The following is a 23,351-nucleotide window of genomic DNA, read 5'->3' on the forward strand; positions in this document are numbered from 1 at the left end:
CTCTCCTCTGCACACATCAGAAATTTTACCTCTTCGGTTTTGAGTTAGAGAGGAGAAAGACGATTGGTATGTCTCTCCTAGTAAGGTGACGTCTGATAACCCTTGACGGGGACTGGAAGGAAGAGGGGGTGCCATCTTCTTAGTCACTCCTGATCAGATGGACGTTCCGTCAGGCTGAGCTGGGGACCAGGGATAGGAAATGGTTTGTGATTCAGACTGTTTCTTACTGCCTTTTAGTAGATCTTCTTGAATAAATGTTTCTTCATGTGCTCTTGGTGCCCTGGGGACAATTTCCAGAGAATTTGAATAGTTGTGCTTTTTGAAATCATTTTCACCAGATTGTCTTGTCTTGCTGGGGAGTGGGTCACAGAATCCCCTCATGCTGACATCCGGAAGTGGGAATTTAAGTCCAGGACTCTTTCTAATGACAGAGAGAGGTTGGTAAGTGGACCAACCATGGAGACATGTGGGAGTATGGTTGGGAAGCACATGCCAGTGGCAGGAGACAAGAAAGTTAGTAGGATTTACCAGTAGGAGCTGGAAGGATCTAGAGAAGAGCATTAGCCTCAGAAGGTTGCAGGACTTTGTAATATGGTGACAGATGGTAGCTACACTTGTAACCATAGCATAACTTTATAGACTTGTCAAGTCACTATGTTGTACACTTGAAACTAATGTAACATCGTGTAACAACTGTATTAAAAAAAATTTTTTTAAAGTGATGCTAAAAAAAATAAAGAAAATAAGGTTGCCAGGAAATGGGAGCAGTGAGTATCAGTACCAGCCTGGTCCAGAGAACCAGGAGGATTGACCGTGGGCCTGCCAGACTGTGCCAGGAAAGATGTGTGTGCCAGGGGAGTGGGGGGATGGTGGCCGGGGCACTTCATGTCACTGACTGGTCTTCAGTTGTGCCTAATGAATACCAGATTCCATTATACTGAGGGCGACTATGTTCTGAGCCACTCTGCCCCCTTCCTGGATGCTACTCTCCAGGGTGGCCCATGTGAAATCAAAGCCTATATATTGGAGTTGTTTCTTGTATTATTCTGTTAATGTACCCATTCTCCCCCTTCTGTGCCCAATAACTGTGTCCTGTAAGCCCCCTGCAAAGGAGCTCAAAATGTCCACAAGAAATTTCAATAAACCGTAATAAGGCCAACAAGAGAGAGCATAGTACCAGTGTGTGCTCACCCAGTTGGGGTGTGGGGATCCAGAAGCTGTGCTTTAACTGCTTCTGAATGTAAGTAGGAGTTAGCCAACCAGCTTAAACAAAAAGAAGGAGAAGCAGAGGGAGAAGGAGAATGGGGGGGGGGGGGAGGGAGAAGAAATGACATTCCAGGCAGTGGGGAATCGCCTGTGCATTAGGGAGGCATGTGTGACCATGGCATAGTGGGAAACTGCAGAAGGTAGGGTAGACTTGAGGCTATGGAAGCAGACGGTTCAAGTTCCATTCTTGCTTTCTTGTATCCAGATTGAACTGAACGCCTAGAACAGCCTGGTCTGAAACTGGCCTCCATACCTTCCCTGCCTGTGCTAAAAAAAGGACTGTGTCCAGGCCCCACTTCTCCCAGAGTCCCTGGTGATCAGCTGCCAGCTGGATGTCCTCAGTGTCCAGTCAGGGCTGACCTGATCACTGGCCCATCCCTGTGGTGGGGATGACGACCCTGACACTGTCCCTCACACTAGGAGCTCCAGCCAGCTTCTCATCCCCCCTCCCACCCAACTGAAGATGCTCGGCTCAGCTCTGTCCATCATCAGCGCACATCGGCTAAACTCTGGCAGGGGTTCCGGGAAGGGTGGCCCCGGGGGCTGCTCGGAAATCATCAAGAATCAGTGCTGAGCCTGCCTGAGCCTGGACAGTCTGGTGCTGGACGTGTGGCGGTTGTATCTGGTGAGAGCAGGAGAAGATTGCGTTGTCTGTCACTGTCAGAGGTATCAACATCAAACACAAACACTTCAGAAGCAAGATCGATAAGTCTGGCTACCAGCGCTGTCTAGGACGTTGCTCGGTGCCTGCCCAGGGAATCCAGGGACTCTTCATCACTCCAGCACCATCGTCGTATCTCCCTGTCCCCTCAGACTCTCTGCGGTGTTGGGTTTTTAATCTGCCATTCACTGAAATCTGTGACTCTGCCGGCACAAGGCCAAAACTTGGCGGGCTCACACATGTAAAACACCAGCGTCCACACAGGCTTCAGCCTCCTTCATCTGATTGGATCTTCCCGTCAGCCCTGTGTGACAGGACCATGAATATGGATACTCCCGTTTCACAACTGGGCAACATAGCGCCCAGAGAGTGTCAGTGACGTGTAGCCATTAGAGGAAGAGCCAAAAAATCTAACTAGATATTATGACCCCAAAGAGAAAATGCTTCTACACACCAGCACCTCTTTGTCGAAGAAGGGGAACCAGGAGAATGGAAAGTTAGGCGTCTGGAGCCCACCGGGGCAGACACTGTCTTACCCTTGACCTGCCTGGAGACAGCTCTTGTGCTTCTAAGATTTCATGAGTCTGGATGGACCTGGGTGGCCCAGTTGGTTAAGCATCTGACTCTTGGTTTTGGCTCAGGTCATGATCTCTCATGGTTTCATGGGTTTGAGCCCTACATTGGACTCCATGATGAGGATGCGGAGCCTGCTTGGGATTCTCTCTCTCCCTTTCTCTCTGCCCTTCTCCCACTCACATTGTCTCTGTCTTTCTTAAGATAAATAAAGTTGAAAAAATTTCCTGGGTCTGCTACAGCTGGTGGGCTGTGGTGGGAGCTGAGAGAGACTCTTGGGAGTGACATGAGGGGGTTCCAAATCCAAATAGCAAGCCTTCCTCTTCACAATAACCCTAATGATGTGGGATTTGCTGAGTTTTTCAGAGAAGCTAACAGAAGCTTGGAGAAACAAACCCCCACCCCACACTCTGTGGTTAGGGCCAAATACTTATCAATGAGTCTTGGGGGAGCTTTGAATGGCTTAATTAACAGGCATTCTTGAAATGCCCCTGGGTGAAGCATCTCACCCTTTCTCTGCCCTGAGGAAGGAAGGAAGATCTGCTCCCAGCCCACGTTCCCAGTCTGATTTCCAAAGTCCTTGCTACTAACCTTTGTAGCGACCACATTATATGTCATAAGATTTGGGCCCCTGTGGGGCAGAGCTCTCTCTGCCTCAAACATGACACTCACTGGGGGCCTGTCAGGGAATGGAAAAAGAGACACCATGTAAAAGCTAATGATTAATGATTTGAGTAAACCAGCAAAGAGTGGGCTCTTTTATGGGGTGGTGAGTTCTCCATCATTAGCCATGTTTCAGATACCAAATGAACCAAGTAGGAGTTCCTGCCTTGGGTAGGAATGTGGAGCAGGTGTTTCCCAATCAGACACTAGAAGTAAAGTCTTCAAGCTGCCAGTGAACTGAAAAGGTCTACTTGTGGCCACAACATGAAGCCCTTGCTTTTGGTTTTATGAGCTAATTATCTCAATTTCCTAGACATCTGCTTTTATGTGCAGCTTAGGTGGGATAACTAGTAACTTGAACCAGTGAGCTATTCACGTTCACCAACAGCTTGGGTCTATGTTCTCTATTCTGTTCGTCTCATTTTTATTTTTATACTGAGTTCTTTGTTTTTCTTCTTGAAAGTTGCAATGGGTAAGAGAGGGGGCCAAGGTGTCTTTGCCATAACCAACTGGACTACGGTCTAGAAAGTTTGTAGACTCCTACTCAAAACTTCTTTCAACTGTAACCGGGATTCTTGCTTGTGTAGTTTCAAACAAATGATGTCTTCCCCGCCTGGATGGCGTGGACACAGTGTGCAGGTGGATGAGAATCCATGCAGTAGGAATGGCTGCCATTTATGGAGCCAGCTCTCCATTCTCTGCACTGTTAGAGGTCTTTCACATATTGGCTTTCCCTTCATTCTTAAAACAAGGCCATAAAGAGTGGGTGAGTCCCTTTTTATGGCCTTGTTTTAGATCTGAGGAAACAGGATCAGAGAAGTAAGCCTGTAGCCTGCCTCCATTTATAGGGAATCATAGGCTACACTGAGATTGAAGCCCAGATTTAAAAGTTCTGAAAACCTCCCTGATTCATTGAGGTTTAAAGAAGCAAACCAAGCTTCCTGTCCCCGGGATGTCCCGTTCAGAAAAGAGACAGGGAGGTCCTACAAAGAATGTTGGGGCAGGGCCATGGGTACTTAGTCAGTCACAGTGTGGTTTGAGGACATGGTCCTGAATGAAAGAAGGTGCTCACCGCCTGTCCGTGATGACCAGGACTGTGAAATGGGGAAACAATAAGATGGGACTGATTAAACTGTAAAACGAGGGTGTCTTTAGATCAGCAAAAATGCCATTAACAATTTACCATGATGAAACAGAGCCTCTGTTTATAAGGGTAAATGTGCAAGGTTGTGTGTATATGTGTGTTTACAAGATTTTTTTGTATTAACAAATATTGAAAATAATTTCAAGTTTACCAATAGAGAAATCGATGAATAGTTTCTGTTGCATCCAAACAACAGATTATTATGCATCATCAAAAGGACTAGTACAAAGGTCAAACTTATCAAATCCTGCACTTTAAGTTAAATATATGCATTTTATTGGATCCTAGTTATATTTCAGTAAAGCTGTTAAAAAAATGTCCTGTTACAGGGCGCCTGGGTGGCTTAGTCGGTTAAGCGTCCGACTTTCGCTTAGGTCATGATCTCGCGGTTCGTGGGTTCGAGCCCCGCGTCGGGCTCTGTGCTGACAGCTCAGAGCCTGGAGCCTGTTTCGGATTCTGTGTCTCCCTCTCTCTCTGACCCTCCCCTGCTCACGCTGTCTCTCTCTCTCCTAGAAATAAATAAAAATATTAAAAAATAAAAATGTCCTGTTAAATCTTTTTAGATGTGTTAGACATGTTGACCAAAAAGGTGCTTGCAATATGTGCCTTCATGAATAAAAGTGAGATTCCGTATAAAGTGTGTGATATGATTTCATTTTTGGTTTCAAAAATGGGGGAGCAATGATATATGCACCCATACATGTAAGTGCAGGGAAAGCATGAAAGATCATTCCCTAAGAATCTTTTTTAAAGTTTATTTATTTATTTTGAGAGAGAGACCGAGAGACAGAGATAGAGGGAGAGAGAGAATCCCAAGCAGGCTCTGCACTGTCAGTGCAGCCCCTGACACGGGGCTTCTATCCCATGAAACATGAGACCATGACCTGAGCTGAAATGAAGAGTTGGACGCTTAACCCGCTGAGCCTCCTGGGTGCCCCACTGATGATTTTGATGAAGCAGCTACAAAAGTCAGAAGAAGTGGGGAGACTATTAAATTTTTCTTTATACAGTTCTCTCTGATTTGACTTTTTATAAGCTTGTATTGCTTTTGCATGAAAAAAAATTGGAATAAAAAACAAAATAGAGTCAATTAATCACCATAGGAGCCTGGCTTGCCTACTGGGCTGATGAAAATCACTTGCCTCAAAGGAAACAGGTGCCTGGGGGTTTCACTGGCCCTTCAGGCTGGCGAGGGACACTGGGCAGGGGCTGTCTTGACCCCACGAGGCTGAGCACATCGCAGTAGGCGGGGCAGCCTGCGTTTAGAATAAGGACATAAAGGTCAGTGGCAATAGAAAATGTATTTCCTTTCCAAAATGTCTGCATGAGAAAATGTAGGATTTTAATAAATTCACAGGGTGGGAATTATTAGCAGCCTGAGCTTCTATCGCTGCCTCAGGCATTGGGCTGACCCCACCAAGACCCCACTTTCCTGAGCGACAGCCGGATGATTTTCTGTTTCATAATCTTTTCTCTCATTGTGGGAGGAAAAATAAATTCCCCAGGTGGCCCTCCCTGCAGCCCAGCCCAGCAGACCCAATGAGAGCAGGTTTTGTCCACTCGCTCAGCCAGCAAACATTTATTGAGCACTATTTTCCTACCTTTATTATTTTGCTTGTATCAGGGGCTGAGGATAGAAGAATCCCAAGAAATGTTCTGGGCAGCGCACTTAAGGGTGATGTTATTGGACAAGTGGAGACAAGAGGCAGGGTGACTAAGCCTGGGAGGAGTTTGCAACCATTCATTCATTCATTCTTTCATTCATTCCAAAGGAAAATTTGCAAAAAAGATCTTGAGCTTTGAAAGGAAGAAATGTTGAGGTTTCCAGTGGGAAAAAACCAAGGCTAGTTCACTGTGGCTCTAGGGGTAAGATGCAGGAGGCAGTGGAGGGCACAGTGAAGATGTGTTTACCTCTTAGAACTGGCCCATGAGGAGGCAATGCTGGGGAAAACCACTCCCCTTGAGTGTCCAGTAGAGGTAAGACTGTTGAGAAAGTTGTGGAAAGGGTTCAACTCTGTGACACGGGCTTCGCCGGGTACCATTGGGAACTCTTGCAGCCATAACCTTCTGAGACTCCTTCAGTCTTGCCCTGCTGGAATGGCATCATCGAGGGCAGGCGCATGGCCCTTCCCCACCACTTGCACCAACACCAGGGGGCTCCCCGCTGAGGCTTTCTTGCTCCCCACCTCTAACAGGCTCCTGCCCTCAATTCCACCTAAGGGCTCCTGCCACTTCTCAGGAGGCCTGGACGGAGCAGCTGAGAATGCCACAGTGATGCTGGGCTGAGGGCCAGACCCTGGCAAACATTGGGCCCTTCACATTGTCCACTTATTCATTGGAGGAAAGTCTACTAGCACCTTCCATTGCTAGCCGTGTTTGGGGCGAGGACTAGAGCAGGGACTAAAATGAGTTTCTCCCCGGAAGTGCTTTCCTTCTGGCAAGGGAGACACAGAGAATGAGCAGATAGGGCGGGCAGAGGCGGCGACAGGAAGAAGTCAGAATTAAGAGGGAGAGCGGTCCCCGGGGTGGGGGGTGGGGGGCTCCTGTATGTAGGCTGGGAGGAGGAACTTCCACGGGAGCCCAGATCTGAGTGACCCAGGGAAGGGGGTGGGGTGGCCATGCTGGAGCCAGGGGAGAGCATCTGGGACAACATAACACATGCAGCCTCCAAACGGGAATGTGCTTGGAAGTTCTGAGAAAAGCCAGGAGGCCAGTGTAGCTGGGAACACAGGGAGCATCTCTGTCTGCTCAGGCTGCTGTAACTTAATAGCACAGATTATGTGGCTTAAACAGCAGAAATTTATTTTCCTGCCATTTTGGAGGCTGGAAGTCAAAGATCAAGATGTCGTCGGCCTTCTGGTGAGACCTCTGGCCTTGGCTCACAGATGGCTGGCTTCTCACAGTGTGGTCTCTCCTCTGTGGTCCCCTTCTCAGAAGAGCACCAGGCCCTTTGCATCAGCACCCACCCTAGGGCCTCATGTAACTGTATTTAACTCCTAAATGACCTTGTCTTCAAATACAGTCACTTTGGGAGTTAGGGCTTCCACATTTGAATTTGGGGGAGAACCATTCAGTCCCTAAGAGTGAGCAAGGGAAGAGGGATAGAGAATGAGGTGAGATTACAGGGCACATCCATGAACAGACAGCAGCACTCCAGGTGTGGGGGACCACGGGGGGCTTTGGGGGACAATGGAGAGAAGTTACCACTATAGGGGCTGTGGGGTTGGGCAGGTAGGAGGCAAGGAAGCCAGGGCACCAGCAGAAGCACCAGCCTCTGACGGGAGAGCAGACACTTCACCCCTGTGACAGAAAGACGGGGGGACTGGGTACCAATGCCACTGTGCCCTGGGGTGGGGGCAGGTCTGGTGACAGGAGAGTGACAGACTTCTCTTTTGGTTGCTTCTATGTTCTCAGTAAGGTAATACGTAAAAGTCCCAACTGGGAGTGCAGGGTGGGTGTTATGCCAGAGGAGGGGGGCAGGGGAAGTGCGTGCAGGGTCCTCTTGGAGAACACGAGAAGGACACGTGACCTGGGGAGTATGACAGTGTCACCAAGCAGCGCCAAGGGCCCCATGGATGTCTGAGCTTGTAATGGAGAGTGAGGCCGGTCAGCATGATGGCGTGTTTTCCTGAGGCTCCAGGAAGGAACCCGAAGATAATTGCATTCAGCCAGGTTGGGATTTAACCAGGCAAACCCAAGAGAGGTTCCCAACGGTGATGAGCCATGGGAACTTAGCCAGGTCCAGAGCAGAGTGGCAACAAGCAGCTGGTGATAGAGAAAAGATGGTAGATTCTTAGCAATGCCAGCAGGGGAGGATTGTCAGCCCCATTTTATGGATAAATAGACTGAGATTGGGAGACATCCATCATATATGTGGTCAGCAGAGGAGCCACATTCCAGGGACTTGAGAATGTGAGTTGCCAAGATGGTGAGAAACCCAGACAGCAAAGTCTTTATATTGGCAACGTCTCTCTTTTCCCTCTTCTCTTCTTCCCTGCCCCCTCCACACCCGATAGGGTGACACACTGTCCCAGGACTGAGAGTTTCCCAGCACGTGGGACTTTCAGTGCTAGAATTGAGGAGGCCCAAGGCAAACTGGGTTGTCAGTCATCAACCCACATGGACATGTGTGCTCACACACACAGAGGGATTTACTGGTTAGGCCTACCTTCTGCTGCCCAGGCCAACAGAGCATCCTTCTTTCCACCCTCGAAGTATCTCCCGTCTAGATATCTGTGCTGGGTGGAGGCTCCCCAAAGATGGGACCCAGCAGGTCCTCTGGCCAAATGCTCACAGCAAATGCCGTTGCTCTTTTCTGCTTTCTACTGCAGACGTTCACAGCCCTCCTGCTTCCCAGGTTCTTGGTAGCTGAGGGCAACTTGTCGGCCAAAGGTAAGTGCAGCCTCAGTGTGTTTTGAAAGCCATAACAGAGAGAAAGAGAGGAAGAGGGTGTGAATGGGAACAAGCAGGTAGAAATAAGAGAAGGGAAGCAGCTTGTCTCCACCTCCCAAACCAGGTGATCACTTCAGCCATGATCCAGAACCCTTTCCTATAGAGCTGGGAGATGGAAGTGAGGGGACAGGATTGGGCCCAATGATCACACCCTATGCTACCTGTTTATAAAAAACAAAAACCAGAAAGTATACTTTTTGGATTGGAGGCTTTTTTGAATAGGCAACATCCAAGGGTCAAAATTCAAAGAATGCCAGAAAGTAAACAGGGAAAGTCTGGTCTCCTGTCCTCTGGCCAAAGGCCACCTTGTTATCAGTTTCTTGTGTTTCCTTGCAAAGATGCTCAATGCATATAACACTACTTACACAGAAAGCTCACATCTTGCTCTTTCCCCCTGCCAAAAAGGTCATGGAGATCATTCTCTACTGGTCCCTAAAAGGATGCATCACCCACCAGAATGTAAACTTCTGTAGGGCAAGGATCTTTCTTTTTTTCAAGTCTACTTATTTATTTTTGAGAGAGAGAGAGGAAGAGCAGGGGAGGGGGAGAGAGAGAGAATCCCAAGGAGACTCCACTGTCAGCGCAGAGCCCAATGCGGGGCTTGAACTCATGAACCGTGAGATCATGACCTGAGCGGAAATCAAGAGTCAGATGCTTAACTGACTGAGCGCAAGGAGTTTTGACTGTTCTGTTTGCTGTTATATCTTCAGCACCTATAACAGTGCCTGACACAAAGGAAGAATTCAGTAAATGTTAAATGAATTGAAGGAACCCTTTGCTCCTCTTGGCGATCCCATGAACACATGTGCCACATTTATCGAATTGTACTGCTTTGGCCTGTAGGTTATTTCCACACTTTTGATCGCATGATTACTGTCACGCTAATATGGTACACTCACGCCATTTCACATGTGTGGGAATCTCTCAGTAAACTAAATTCCTGGAAGTAGAGTTGCTGGATCAAGGGTATGTGGTTTTTGTAATTTTGTGGATAGGGCCAAATTATCCTCTTATATAAAAACTTCATGATTTACCACATATATATATACTTTTTTTTTAATTGGTTTTAAGCCACCTTCCAATGTCTTGTTCATCCAGCCCTCCCCTATTAGATACATGTACATAATGGCAGCATTTCCCACCAATCTGTGACTATGTCTTATTTTATGGACTATGATGAGCATTGCTCCTGCTCTGAGGCCGGCCTTGCCAAGGGTGTTGGGCACATCAGAGAGGTCACAAACCTGCATTCAGATATTCAATACTCCTGGGTTGGTGGGTGAGGTGGGGGGTGGGGGGCGGGGGGCAGGGAAGAGAGCCTGAGCTTAAGTACTAATATTCTGGAGAGGAGCTGTGGATATCCAGAGATCCTTAGCTTTCTTTCCTCAGGAAATTTTCCCTAAAATCCCCAGGGGATTTACCACTCCATTTACCACTGTTCTTTCAGTCAGACTTTCTGTGTATTAAATTCCCAGCTCACTCTGGTTACTTACTGATTAGCCCCAGGAGACCTCTAGCATAGATGGGGCAACAGGGCTATTTCTTTCGGAGCCTCAGGTATGGTTCAGACTTTGCAAGCTCATACTCTTAGCAGTCTGCCCCAAACTCCATTTCCCTGCCCTTCCTGATATTCAGTTTCCCTCCATCAATAATGCATTCCCTCCAAATGATGTTTTAATTCCCTCTAACATTTAGCACTCCTGTGGCAATGTCTGACTGGACAGCAAGAGCTCTCATAAGCTTGCAAATGTCTACTCTTACAGAAGCATTTGAGAAAGGAGTAACAAGAGGCTTTGCGCGTGTCCCCCCCGCCCAGTGCATTGCGGCTAGACATTTCCACACACCTGGAACAATGACGGTGGTTTCTGGAGGCGTGGGGAAATTAATAGGATTCCTGTGCTCTGAATCTTTTAATTCGAACTCTCCTACATTCATTCATTCACCCAGTCAGCCCCTTCTCTGGAGCATTTGAGCATTCATGTGGAAGTAGGCTTTGGGTATGGGCAGGTGGACAAACGCATAGTATGAACAAGTGATCTGGTCTAAAGACCCAGAATCCTACCCTCATTACCTCACTGTGAAGAAACGTCATTTACAAGAAGAGTTGGATCAATTTCTGGGCTCAGCAAACACACAGACCTTGCTGTAAAAAGGAAACAGAGTTGGGGTGGGAGGAGCATTTTTCAGTTTTGATACTTGGCCCTCATGTCTTAATCTTTGAGTTCCCCTCAATTAACAGGAACAGCATAGAGATCTACTATGTGCAAGATTCCATGCTCCATGCAGTGGGAGGACTGTTGTGTGTGTGTGTGTGTGTGTGTGTGTGTTTTATTGTTTTGTTAACCACTGAGTTATTAGTACCTAGAACAGTACCTGATGCAGAGAAGGTGTTCATGCTGAATGAATTGAATGAATCCTTTGTTCTTCATGGTACTACACCGAACACATGGGCTGCGATTTATTTAGTCATACCATTTTAGAAAGGGTTTAGAGATGCTGAGTGAGGGAATCGGGGGGCTTTCAAGATTCAGGGAGCTGAATTCCACTCCTATATAGTTAGTTCAAGACAAAGCCAAGTTGACCTTTTCCTTCCGACATCTGGAGGAGTTTCTGATATAAATTAACGAGGCAAGCAAGACCTGGGAAGGAAATGTTTCAAATGTCTAGCAGAGCTAATGTTTCCAGCCCCCTCCAGCACTGTAGAATGTTCATTTAAATTCAAGTAGCCAAAAGCTAATTTTAGATCATTCCCATCTATTCCTGAAACCCAAGGACTTTTGAGTGGGGAAAAAAAATGGACGGATGAGTTTTGTGAGCTGGGTTTGAGTTATGGTACGTTTTCAAAATGATGAAGCGGTAAAGTGGATTTTCACTTCTGACTTTTCACTAACTCAGCCTCAGCCTCCCACAATTAGTCCTCATTAATAAGCCCTCACTGTCTTTGCAGGAATTTGAGATCTGTCATCTCTGGAGCGGTGCCTGTTCTGATTTACCTCTCCCGAAGCTGGGAATCAAAGGCAGGAGTTCATTAAGCAAATTAATAGAAGAGACGCATTTTCAAAAGAAATATTTAGCCTATCAAAGGAGAGAGGAAGGATTTTTTTTAACATGTTTTAAAAGTCATTCATTAACAGGTAAACTATGCTCATGCTAATTAGAAGTCATTCTCTGAACTCATAAAGTGTGTCCCCACTGGACCTGTATTTATTTGAGTCTTTGTTAGATAACCTGAAATCACTGCATGTCCCTTAATATAATAAAATATCCCGTATTTCTTGCCAGCGTGAGGCAATGAGGTGTGGAAAGACCATGGGCTCTCTGTTTAAATGCCAACTTTGTCATTTTCTGGAGAGGATACATCAAAGCGTTAAAGCAATGTTTCTAGAATAGAATCAGCTGCATCATTTGGGTCAATTTCCTTGACCTCTGAGCCTGGGTTTCCTTAGCTAATGAAACCAGACAAATAACACAGAGGTGTTAAGGATCGTTACCACAGCAAATGCTCCCCTGGTACCAGGCATTGTTGCAGGCCCTTCAGGAATATTAGCTCACTGACTCCTCCTAACAACTCCATCAGGGCTATTTTGCTCACCTCGTTTTACAGATGGGGAGATGAAGGCAAAGGCAGGGGGAGTGATTTTCCCAGGTCACTTTGCTCAGATCACAGATGCAAGATGCAGCTCTCCAGAGCTGGACATCTGTGGGTGACTGCTACCCCACGCTGCCCCTCTCATTAACCCTTTGTAGAAGCCTAGAACCTCACCAAGCTGTCGCATGGCCCACCATTGGGTTATTTTCCTGTTTTGCATTTCTCTGGAGTTGGACAACAGATCTCGAATTTGCCTATGTTGTTGGGAGTAGGGAAGGGGCTTTGAAGGCTGAGGGCGCCCCACCAGTGGGGATTCGGTCTCTTAAGCGGCTCTGATGTCCCCAGAGGCACTGCTCCCCACCCACCCCAGAGTGGATTCTGACCCATGGGCGCACACCCTGTAGCCCAGCTTGGTCTGCCTCTCTCATACTGCTTCCTCTGCCTTCCCGGCTCACAGGAATCTACCCAAGAAGGCACCCCCCTCCGCCCCCATACCTGGCTGCTTCATGGCTCTAACTCATTGCTTCATGGCTCTACCTCATTCCGTTAATTCACTGTTCCCTGGGCTCTAGCCATACTCTATAGACTCCTCCAGGCAGACCCTGTGCTCTGTGGGACAGACCCCATCAGAGCCTGGGGGTAGAGTTTAATTATAGGGATGCTGTGAGAAAAAACCCATTTCTTTCTGTGATAAGGCCTCAAAGGAAAGGTCAGGCAGAGAAAGAACTTGGAAGGAGGAAATGATGTTGTCCCAATGGCACATGACATACTAAGAAGGCTTGTAAGTTGTGCTTTTTCTATCCCCTGTTAAATCAAGTCAAGGAGGTTAATCCTTAAAAGAGCAGGACAGGGAAGGGGAAAAACCAAACTGGAGTGCAATTGTAGGTGAAGTGCAGCCTCAGCAATCCTGCAGGGGGCTCATTTCCATCTTAGCTGTCATTGGCTTCTGGCCCTTGGGATCAAGGTGGCTCTCTGTGTAGGGCTGTGGCTCCAGGAGCCCAGGAGTAACTTCTGAAGATGGTTGTAGGTATGAGCCAGTAGGAGCAAAGCATGCAGAAGCAGGAGGTGGATGCACAGATGGGTAAGGGGGGGCCTGGGTGGCCCTGTCGGTTAACCGTCCCACTTTGGCTCAAGTCATCATCTCAGGGTTCTGTGAGTTCGAGTCCTGCATCGAGCTCTGTGCTGACAGCTCAGAGCCTGGAGCCTGCTTCAGATTCTGTGTCTCCCACTCTCTCCGCCCCTCCCCTGCTCACTCTCTCTCTCTCTCTCTCTCTCTCTCAAAAATCAATAAACATTAAAAAAAATAGAATGGATAATGGAAATCTAGGCAGTGTCTGCCTGGTACCCCATGCTATCTCTATCATAGTGCATATCTCACAGCGTTTTAATTTTCTGTAAGCTTTTGGAGAGCACTTTAAGTCCAAAGGTGCCTAAGAGAAGTAGTTGCTCAGTAAATATGCGTTGATGTATGGACAAATATGGACAAAGGATGACAGACACAGAGTACTGTGTAGCTTACCATGAAGAAGTGTTCTTCTCCCTGGATGAGAAAGCTCAGACCAAAGTCTAGCATTCTTAAATTTTAAATTTAAATTTTAAGTTCATTTATGCCTATTTCAGCTCAGAATTATTGTTTTCGGATGATATATTTTAAAAAAATTTTTAAGTTCATTTATTTTTTTTTTTATATTTTTTATTTATTTCTAGGAGAGAGAGAGAGAGAGAGAGACAGACAGAGAGAGACAGCGTGAGCAGGGGAGGGTCAGAGAGAGAGGGAGTCACAGACTGAAACAGGCTCCAGGCTCTGAGCTGGCAGTCAGCACAGAGCCCGACGCGGGGCTCGAACCCACGAACCGCGAGATCATGACCTAAGCGAAAGTCGGACGCCCAACCGACTAAGCCACCCAGGCGCCCCATAAGTTCATTTATTTTTGAGAGAGGAAGAACACAAGCACCAACAGGGGAGGGGCAAAGAGAGGGAGAGAAAATCCCAGCAGGCTCTGCTCTGTCAGCAGGGACCTGTTGCAAGCCTCGAACTCACCAACCATGAGATCGTGATCTGAGCTGAAATCAAGAGTCAAGATGCTTAACCAACTGACCGAGCCACCCAGATGCCCCAGGATGAGGTTTTAAAGGTCTGTTTTCTGTCACGGAGTTTCCTGTGAACAGTTGTGGGATTCCACGTTGCCTAGAATGGTTCTGGGGTACTCCTCCCACCTCTTGTGAGCCATTTCTTCTTCACTAATAAAACGAGAGACCAGATCCAGGGTCCCTCCTCCTTGGGAGATGGAGTCCGTTAACGAGCACGCATCTTTTTCTGTGGTTGATTTTGGTATTCATTGTTTGAGGGAACATAATGACAAAAAGCTCCTCAGACATTCAGTAGTTCTTTAAATAGTTTTTAATCTTTATTTATTTTTGAGAGAGAGACACATGCGAATAGGAGAGGAACAGAGAGAGAAGGAGACAGAATCTGATGCGGGCTCCAGGCTGTCAGCACAGAGCCCGATGCGGGGCTCGAACTCACGAACCATGAGATCATGACCAGAGCCAAAGTCAGACACTTAACGGTCTGAGCCACTCAGTCATCCCCATTCAGTAGTTCTTTTAAACTTACATTTTATCAATCAGAACATTAATGCTAATTTTCCAGTTAGTAGCCGGCAGGCAAGAGGAATTATTTACTCATTCTACCAAAAATTATTGGTGCGTTTGAGGATGGCCACAGAGCGGGGGTCCCTTAGCCTCCCTCCTGCCCCCGGGTATTTGGTCATCTATAAACAAATCAGAAGGTGGTCCGTCTTTCCAAATAATTTTAACAACTAACAAATGACTTCTTCACACTTGGATTTCTCTCATTTAATCATTACCAAGCAGGGAGTCCTGGCTTGAGGTTGGCCTGGGGACTTCTAAGGAGCAGGTGAGCCAGACTGCAGGCGTTACATTGTCTGAGAGTTATTTCAAGCAGAGCAGAGAGGAGCAACATCTTTTAAATGAGATCTTGAGGGAAAGAAGACATGCAAAAGGAGGTGTGGAATCTGATGGTATTACTGCCCCCCTCCCCCCAGCCAGGCCCTGGGAAGCTCTTGCCATAGACCAAGTGAGGCACTGGATGCAGGAGGCTATTTTGTGGGGTGAGATACGGAGGAGGGGCTCTCTCCCCATCCCCTTGTGAACGGCAGAGTCTCTGGCCAACTCAAGATGCAAGACAAGACAAGTTACTCATTTCAATTTCCTGGGACTTCACCATAACCAACCCAGTGGCTTAAAACAACCACCATGTTCTTAATTTTGTTTTCTAATTTTTTTTTTTACATTTATTTATTATTGAGAGACAGAGAGAGACAGAGCACAAACAGGGGAGGGGCAGAGAGAGAGGCAGACACAGAATCTGGAGCAGACTCCAGGCTCTGAGCAAGCTGTCAGCGCAGAGCCCAACGCGGGGCTCGAATCCACTCATTGTGAGATCATGACCTGAGCTGAAGTCAGACGCTCAACCGACCGTGCCCCCCAGGCGTCCCTAGGACCACAGTGCTCTTATCTCCTGCAGTCCTGTGAGAGGCCTGGGTAGGCTGGTAACTTCTGCTGCAGGTCTCACTTGGGTCCCTCTTGCAGGATGGTCAGATGGCAACAATGGCTGGAGACAGATGGCTCAGCCGAGAGGCGTGGACAGCTGGGTCTCTCTGTAATTTCAGGGCCTTTCAAGTGGTCTCTCCAGAAGGGTTGGCTGATTTCATCCATGGAGGTGCAAGGTACTTAAGGACACAAAATGCAAGTGGAAGGCCTAGAAGGGGCAAAGCCAAACACCTTCTATCAGTGAAGTGAGTCACAGAGCTTTAGAGCCACATTCAGTGTGGAAGGGGGTCACACCAGGTGTGAGGTGTGGCTTGGGGCTTCGCACGGTATCCCCAGCATTGGGGCTCCGAGTGAATGCACCTTGGCCTGGAAAGGAACAGGCTCCCCTCCCAGACTGTGACACTGGTGTGGTGCTGCCCTCATGTGGCTGAGGGGTATCAGCGCAGGCACAGAGCAGAAAGCTTTTACTACAGCTGTGTGGCTTGGAATGCTGTCTCCAGGGTCCTGTGTCAAGAAAGTAACAGTAAAAACAACCCAAAAAGTGTTTTCTTCATATTAATGTGATGCAATTGCATTCATATCCCGAGGAAGGAAGGTTGGGTTACCTAACAGCACCGAAGGCTGGGGCAGGAAGAGAGGGAAAGGATGTAGGTATTCTGAGTGTTCACTGTAGCCGTGAATCATGGACCTGTACATCATCTGATCTTGACAACGATCTTACCCTATTCCTTGGTCTATTTAAACATGTAGAAACTGAGGATTAGAGATGTGAATTTCCTTCTGAAGACCACATGGCTAGCAAGTGGCAGTGCTGAGATTGTAATGCCTTGTTTTTTCCCCCACCTCTCCAACCTGCCCCTCCTCCTTCCCAGGAATCAACAGTTCTGCCCGAGTCCATGCCCTGCATAAAACCTCCTTATGGGCCCCAAACCTGAATATTTAATGTTGTCACTATGGCTTTTCTTCCTTTTAATTGAGGCCTTTACCAAAGTGACATTCTTCCTCTCCTCCACATATCGTCCCTGGCTCACTAATGACATGTTTATTCAACACAGGGCATGGAGGCTATTTGTTCTGACAGCCTCTCCCTCCACTACGTGCGAGGGTGTGGGGAGCAGAGCTGTATCAACCACAGGGAACGTGCAGGGCAGAGCAGCAGGGGACCCCATGTTCTGCCACTCTGGTGACGCGGGGCAGAGGGAAGATCTGGGAAAAGGTGTGTCAAGCACAGGATGCCAGCTGGCCTTTCAGATCGCAGCAGCGTTTTCCAGCCCGACAGCCTGCATGTTCAGTCCTAGAGATGCTAGTGAAGGTGATTACGGCTGAGACAGATTCAAGACGACTCTAAGAGTCATGTTTTCGTTTCATAAGAAGAAAACAAGGGGGAAGGAGCGTGTGTTTTATTTAAGGCAATGTGAGTGTGTGTCGGAGAAGGGGGGAGGATTGACACGATCGATTTTTAAAAAATTTTTAATGTTTATTTTTGAGAAAGAGTGTGTGTGTGTATGTGGGAGAGGGGGGTGGCAGAGAGAGAGGGAGACACAGAATCCGAAACAGGCTCCAGGCTCTGAGCTGTCAGCCCAGAGCCCAACGTGGGACCTGAACCCATGAACTGCGAGATCATGACCTGAGCCAAAGTTGGACGCTTAAAGGACTGAGCTACCCAGGTGCCCCTATATGATCTACTTATTAATCCAAATTCAGTCAGGCACCTTTTCCACCACACGTCATTGGGTACTAATAAGCACCTCAAACTTGTCATGTTCAAAGTCAAATTCTTGACCACCCATCTCCCACACTGAAACTTCTTTGGTCCTTCTTGTCCCAGTAATGGACAACTGCATTCTGCCAGGTGCACAGGCCAGGGCCAGGCCCGATTCCTGCCCTTCTCTTTGACTTTCTGTCCAGACCGTCATCAAACAGCAGCTTGTCAGCCTCCCTGGACCGACCACAGCTCCCACCACCCAGGTCTACCCCACCTTCGGTCTTCACACCTCAGAGAGCAGTGAAGTTACTTCTTACACCTAGAAGGTGTAAGTCTGACCTCATCTCTGAGCTGCTTGGAACCTTTTTGAGATTTGCCCGTGTTCTTGTGTCAATACTGTATTCTTTTATATTGTTGTCAGGTCTTCCATTGTCTGACTATGACACAGGTTATTTATGTATTTTACTGTTGATGGGCATTTGTTTTGTGTTCAGCTTTGGACTGTATGCGTCTTTTCTTTTTTCCTTTCCCCTGGGTGTGTACCTAGGAATGGAATTTCTGGTAAGTAGGAGAGGCATGGACTCACTCTTATTAGAATTGCTAACCAGGATTTTCTAACATGGTCGTACACTCCTACCAGCGAAAGAGGAGAATTTCATTGGCTTCTTATTTTTAAAAGTGCTTGGAATTTTTAAGGCTCTTTAGCCATTCCTGGAGTACATAGTAGTGTCTCATTTGCTTCAGAATCTCCCTTCCCTATAGAGTTATGAGGCTGAACACCTTTTCATTGACTTACTGACAATTCGGGTATTTTCTTTTGTAAGTGACCTGTTCAAATCTTTTGTCTATTTTTAAAAATTAGGTGGTTTGTCTTTTTCTTATTGATTTATAGGACTACTTTTGGGATTCCAGCTATGAGTCCTGTCTTCGATATGCATTAGAAAGGTTTTCCTCTCTGCCTATGGTTTGCTGTTTCCCCTCTGTCAGGAGTGTCTTTTGATGTGACGTCACCTCTTGGCCTCTCATGTATTTTGCCTGTCATTTTATACTTCTTCTGTTTCTTCTGCAGCCTTCTTGCTGCTCCTGTCACATGAAGCAGGGTGTGACCTATGTGCCTTACTGCCCATGCTTCCCTCGCTCCAGGTGTTCAACCCCCACCCAGGTATCTTGATGGTTGACTCCCTTGCTGGGTCTCTGCTCAAATGGTATCTTCTCAGAGGGCTTTCACTACCCACTCCATCCAGGCTTCTTACCCTGTCTTATTTTTCATCATAGCATTTATAAGCTTATACGTATGTTCATTTATAAATTTGTTTGCCTACCCCCACTTTACCTCTATAAAAGCAGGAACTGGGTCTTTTTTGTTCTTCGTGAGGCCCCAGCACCTAAAGAGTGCCTAGCACTCCTTAGATACTTTAAAGAAAGTCATTGAATGAAACATTGAGAATCTATGAGTAAGAATAAGTATGAGTATGGTGGAGTAATGAATAACCCCCAATCTCAGTGTTTGAAACATCCAAAGGTTTATTTCTCACCCATGCTGTATATCGAATGTGGGTCAGAGGGGGAATTCTGTTCATTACAGTTATTCAGATATCCAGGTGGACAGAGAAGCCACCATTTTATGATTCACCTTCTCAAACACTCACTCCGAGGTTTGCTGTGTTGGGGGAAGAGAAAGCGGAGAATAGAGCACTGACTGTGAAATTACTTCACCCAGAAGTCACGCATATCACTTATGCTCACATTTCATTGTCCAAAGCCAGGCACATGTCCATACCTAACTCCAAGAGGTATGTGCCTATAGAGAGAGAACTGAAAATCCTGGTGAGCCCCAGTGATGTCTACTGCAATGAACATAAGCATGAGTGGATGCCCCGATGCCCAAATGAACGAACAAATGAATGAACGAATGAATTTGGGAAATAAAGATGAAGAGGTGGGGCTGGGTAAGCAGACGTGGGGCAGCCAGTTTGTTAATCTTCTCTCATGATGTTGCATGGGACCAACATTGTCTTCTGTTGAGAAATGGCTGGGCAGAAGAATGCCTTTAACCATGTTCTCAGGAGAAAAGGAACAGCAATGAATATTTGCTGTGCTTTCATTGTGTTCCTGGACAATATGCCTAGTGTTTTACATGATTACTAGATTAGATAGTACTTGCCTCATTTAACAATTGGGCCAACCCAGACCCAGAGAGATAATATATAGTCCAATATCTTGCAACTAGCTGGGCCAGACTCTGACTGACTGAAACACATGCTCCTTCTACAGCATGCCAAGTTACAGACCTGGTCCCAATGTGCGTTACTCAACACTTTTGTATCATTCCATGTGGGTTGTAGCCGGAATCACAAATACTGTTTCATTGTTGGTTTCCACTGGCTTCTCACTAAAGCCCAGTGACCCCAAGTTATCCCAAACCAGGCCAACCTGGCTCATTATCCATTAACCACTGGGTCACTTCACCAATGCTATAACCTGACAACTTCCATCCATTCATTCATGTTTCTTCACTTTTTCATTCAGTAGGCTGTTCTTGTGTACTCTCGGTATGCCCCCTTCCTCCAGTTACTAAGACTGAATACTTTATATAGTAAATCAAGCTGTGTGTTTGTTCATGAGTCTCTGAGTGAATGTGTGGCACTGGGCAAGTCACACAAAACTTTGCCTCACGAATTCTTCATTTGCAAAATGAGGATAATACCCACTCTGCCTTTGACAGAGAAATATTCTGTGCATAAAATGATATGGTGACTCTTCAAGCATTTTGGAAACTAGAGAGAGACATAGAAATTGATTGTTGTTTTATAACCATGTTTATTGGCTTCAGAGAAAACTCCAAGCCTGCTGTCTCCTTAATTCTTTTGCTCCTGGAGGCCCCCACTAACTTATTTAGATTCTTTAAATGAAAACACAAACTAGGCTGGGCAAGTATTCTATTTCTAGAAGTCTTCCTTGGCCTAGTGGATGATGGGCATTCCTCTGGACTCTGCAGCAGCGTTTCTTAGGGGGCAAGTTGCAAGTTTGTTCTGGGAAGGATGTTCTAGGTCTGAAGCTGCCCCAGCCCCACCCCAACCCTGAGCTTATTTGGGGAGCAAAAACTAACTCAAGGCAAGACCCAGCACCCTGTCACAACCCCAAATGAAAGTGAACTTTCAACATTGACTGAGAGCTCCACACTCTACCATGATCCGTGTGTTGTGCCTCGACCCTGTACCTGAACTGGCACCACTCACATGCTGATGTCTTACACTTGTCTATAATGACAGCTTAGTTTAGTTTTCTAGCAGATGGAAGTAAAACTTCTTGTTCTAAGAAAATCAGCATATTATGACATGCTCCTGACAGATGCTAAGTAAGCATCTTGAGAAGGGGCAGTGCCTGCTAATGTGCATGGAGAAGACTGTGGACTTACAGTAGCCACAGTGCTGGCTGGGGGTTCAGGGCAGTGGACTCACTCACCCAGAATGCTCTACAAGGCAGAGCTTAATCAGATTCCCCCAAGCCTCCTGGGCTCTGGCTGGCCAGTGTCTCCCCCATGCCCCCAGCCACAAGGCCCTCCCCACTTGCCTTCCTCCACACCCACTTCCCTACAAAAGGCATTCTGTTGTCCCCAGTACTTCAGTTGTGAACTAGACATGAGGGCAGGTCTGTGTCCCTGACTATGCGAAGGTCTAATTTCCACCCCAGCAACACTGGACACATAGGGTCCTTCGTGTCATCTTCAATGAGGTCTCAATGGTGGACTCAGCCCGCCTCCAGGGCCACCAGTGGGGCAGGTAGGGAAGGTGGGAGGTAGCTCACCTCCAGCTGATGGAATCAAAGTTGCTGTCCCCTCCTCTCTGCACCATGTGGGGATAGAATAGGATTTTGTACGTGTCCTGAATTTGTTGAGGTGGGTGCTGTATAGACTGTGTCTCCTCAAAATTCGTATGTTGAAAACTAATCCCCAGTGTGACGATTAGTAGGTGGGCCTTCGAGTGGTGATTAAGGCACCCTTGATGACCTGATGAAAGAGCCAGAGAGCTCTCTTGCCGCTTCCACCAGGTGAGGATGGGGTGAGAAGAAGCCCATCTAGGAACCAGGAAGGGGGTTCTGACCAGACACTCAGTCTGCCAATCTGCCCATGCCTTGATCTTAGACTTCTCAGCCTCCAGAACTGCGTGAAGTACCTTTCTGTTGTTTGTAAGCCACAGTCTATGGTATTCTACTATAGCAGTCTGGACAGAGTAGGTAGTAGGGAGGAGTCAGACACCCCAAGGGCATCCTCTCACACTTTCTGATCACCTAGACACCTGGCAGACAAGGGAGGTCATCCCATCTGCTGCACCCCCCCAAGTCCCTTCCACACTCTGCGTAGGGACCCAGAAATGTATGCATGCAAAAGGCTCTTCCCACAAGTAGAAGCCCCTCCTGAGATGGCAGAAACTGAGAGTTTCGGTGCTTTCCTAAGACCAGGGTCACTTTATCAGTCCCTTTGATTATTATTTTAAATCAGCTTATTCCCAAGGATAATGAGATGATGATATAATAATAACCTTAATTATCTTTATTAAACATTTCCACCAAGCTAAGTCAACATTATATCCATTTCTCCATTTAATCTTCACAACACCCCTGTGAGGGAGGAGGGACTACCGCATTCCAGTGAGGAAGCAGCTGGGGCAGTTAGGGGGACTCTCACGTGCTCTCGCTCTTGGCTCAGAGAGGACCACGGGGGCGGGGGGAGGGGTGTCTTCTGAGCCGGGCAGCAAGCAGCTCTTCCCGTTGGTTGTTCAAGGCAACAACATCTCAGGAGGCCTTTAAGAGGCCTTTGGAGCCAAGAGAGCAGGCAGTCTGGAAACCCTAGGATCTGGATGGGGCACCTCTGCACCAGCCTTGACTGGCAGCTGGTTCTTCCCGGAGTAAAGAGCCAGCATTATATGCTGCTTCCCTATTGCTTCCACTTTTATTAGGACTTTCAGCACTCCAGGTGAGTGGGAGGCATCACAGAGAGCCTCCTCCGTGTCAGAAATGTTATCAACAACTGCACACTTGTCAGCCGCGGCGTACTAAAAGCCTTCCCCATCCCAGCCTTGCCCCACTTAACAGCAGGCCCCTGCTCTTTTTTGCCTTTTCTCCCTACCTATATTTTGAGCGGGAAGAAAAGTGTGTGTGTGTGTGTGTGTGTGTCTGGGTGCATGCGTGCATGTGTGCGCGCGCACATGTTTTTCCCGTTAATATCCATTTTACAACCATTTGGTGCAAGGGCTGAGAGCTGTCAGAGCAGTAATGCATTGCATCAAATTAACATATTTTCCTGAAATGGTAATTACACCCTTTTTGTGTGTCTCTGAATACACATTTTTTGAAGTGTGAATGAGGCGCTGACATCAAAGTCTCCCTTTAAATCATCGTTATTAGTGCATCTGTCCAAATGATTCACGGGAAATGGCTGGCAGAGGTTTTTAAGTTTAGAGGAATTTAAAGGTGAGCCACGGAGCTTCTTTAAAAAAGTTAGAATGACCGGCATCTTTAATAAGTGTTTGTTCCTTCACACCCTGGAAACATTCCCAGTCCAGTGATGCTATTCAGTTCAATGCAACACATCTTTATTGAGCATCTACTATATTAAAGTCCCTTGTTAGGTTACTGATTCAGAGCAAGACAGTGTTCCTGCCTTCAGTCCCAGGAGGAAGGACAGACAGATGATGTGAAGAGGAAGAATACAGGAAATGAC

Source organism: Hyaena hyaena, unplaced genomic scaffold, assembly GCF_003009895.1.
Source record: "Hyaena hyaena isolate Hyena2069 unplaced genomic scaffold, ASM300989v1 scaffold_10, whole genome shotgun sequence".
NCBI classification, from domain to species: domain Eukaryota; kingdom Metazoa; phylum Chordata; class Mammalia; order Carnivora; family Hyaenidae; genus Hyaena; species Hyaena hyaena.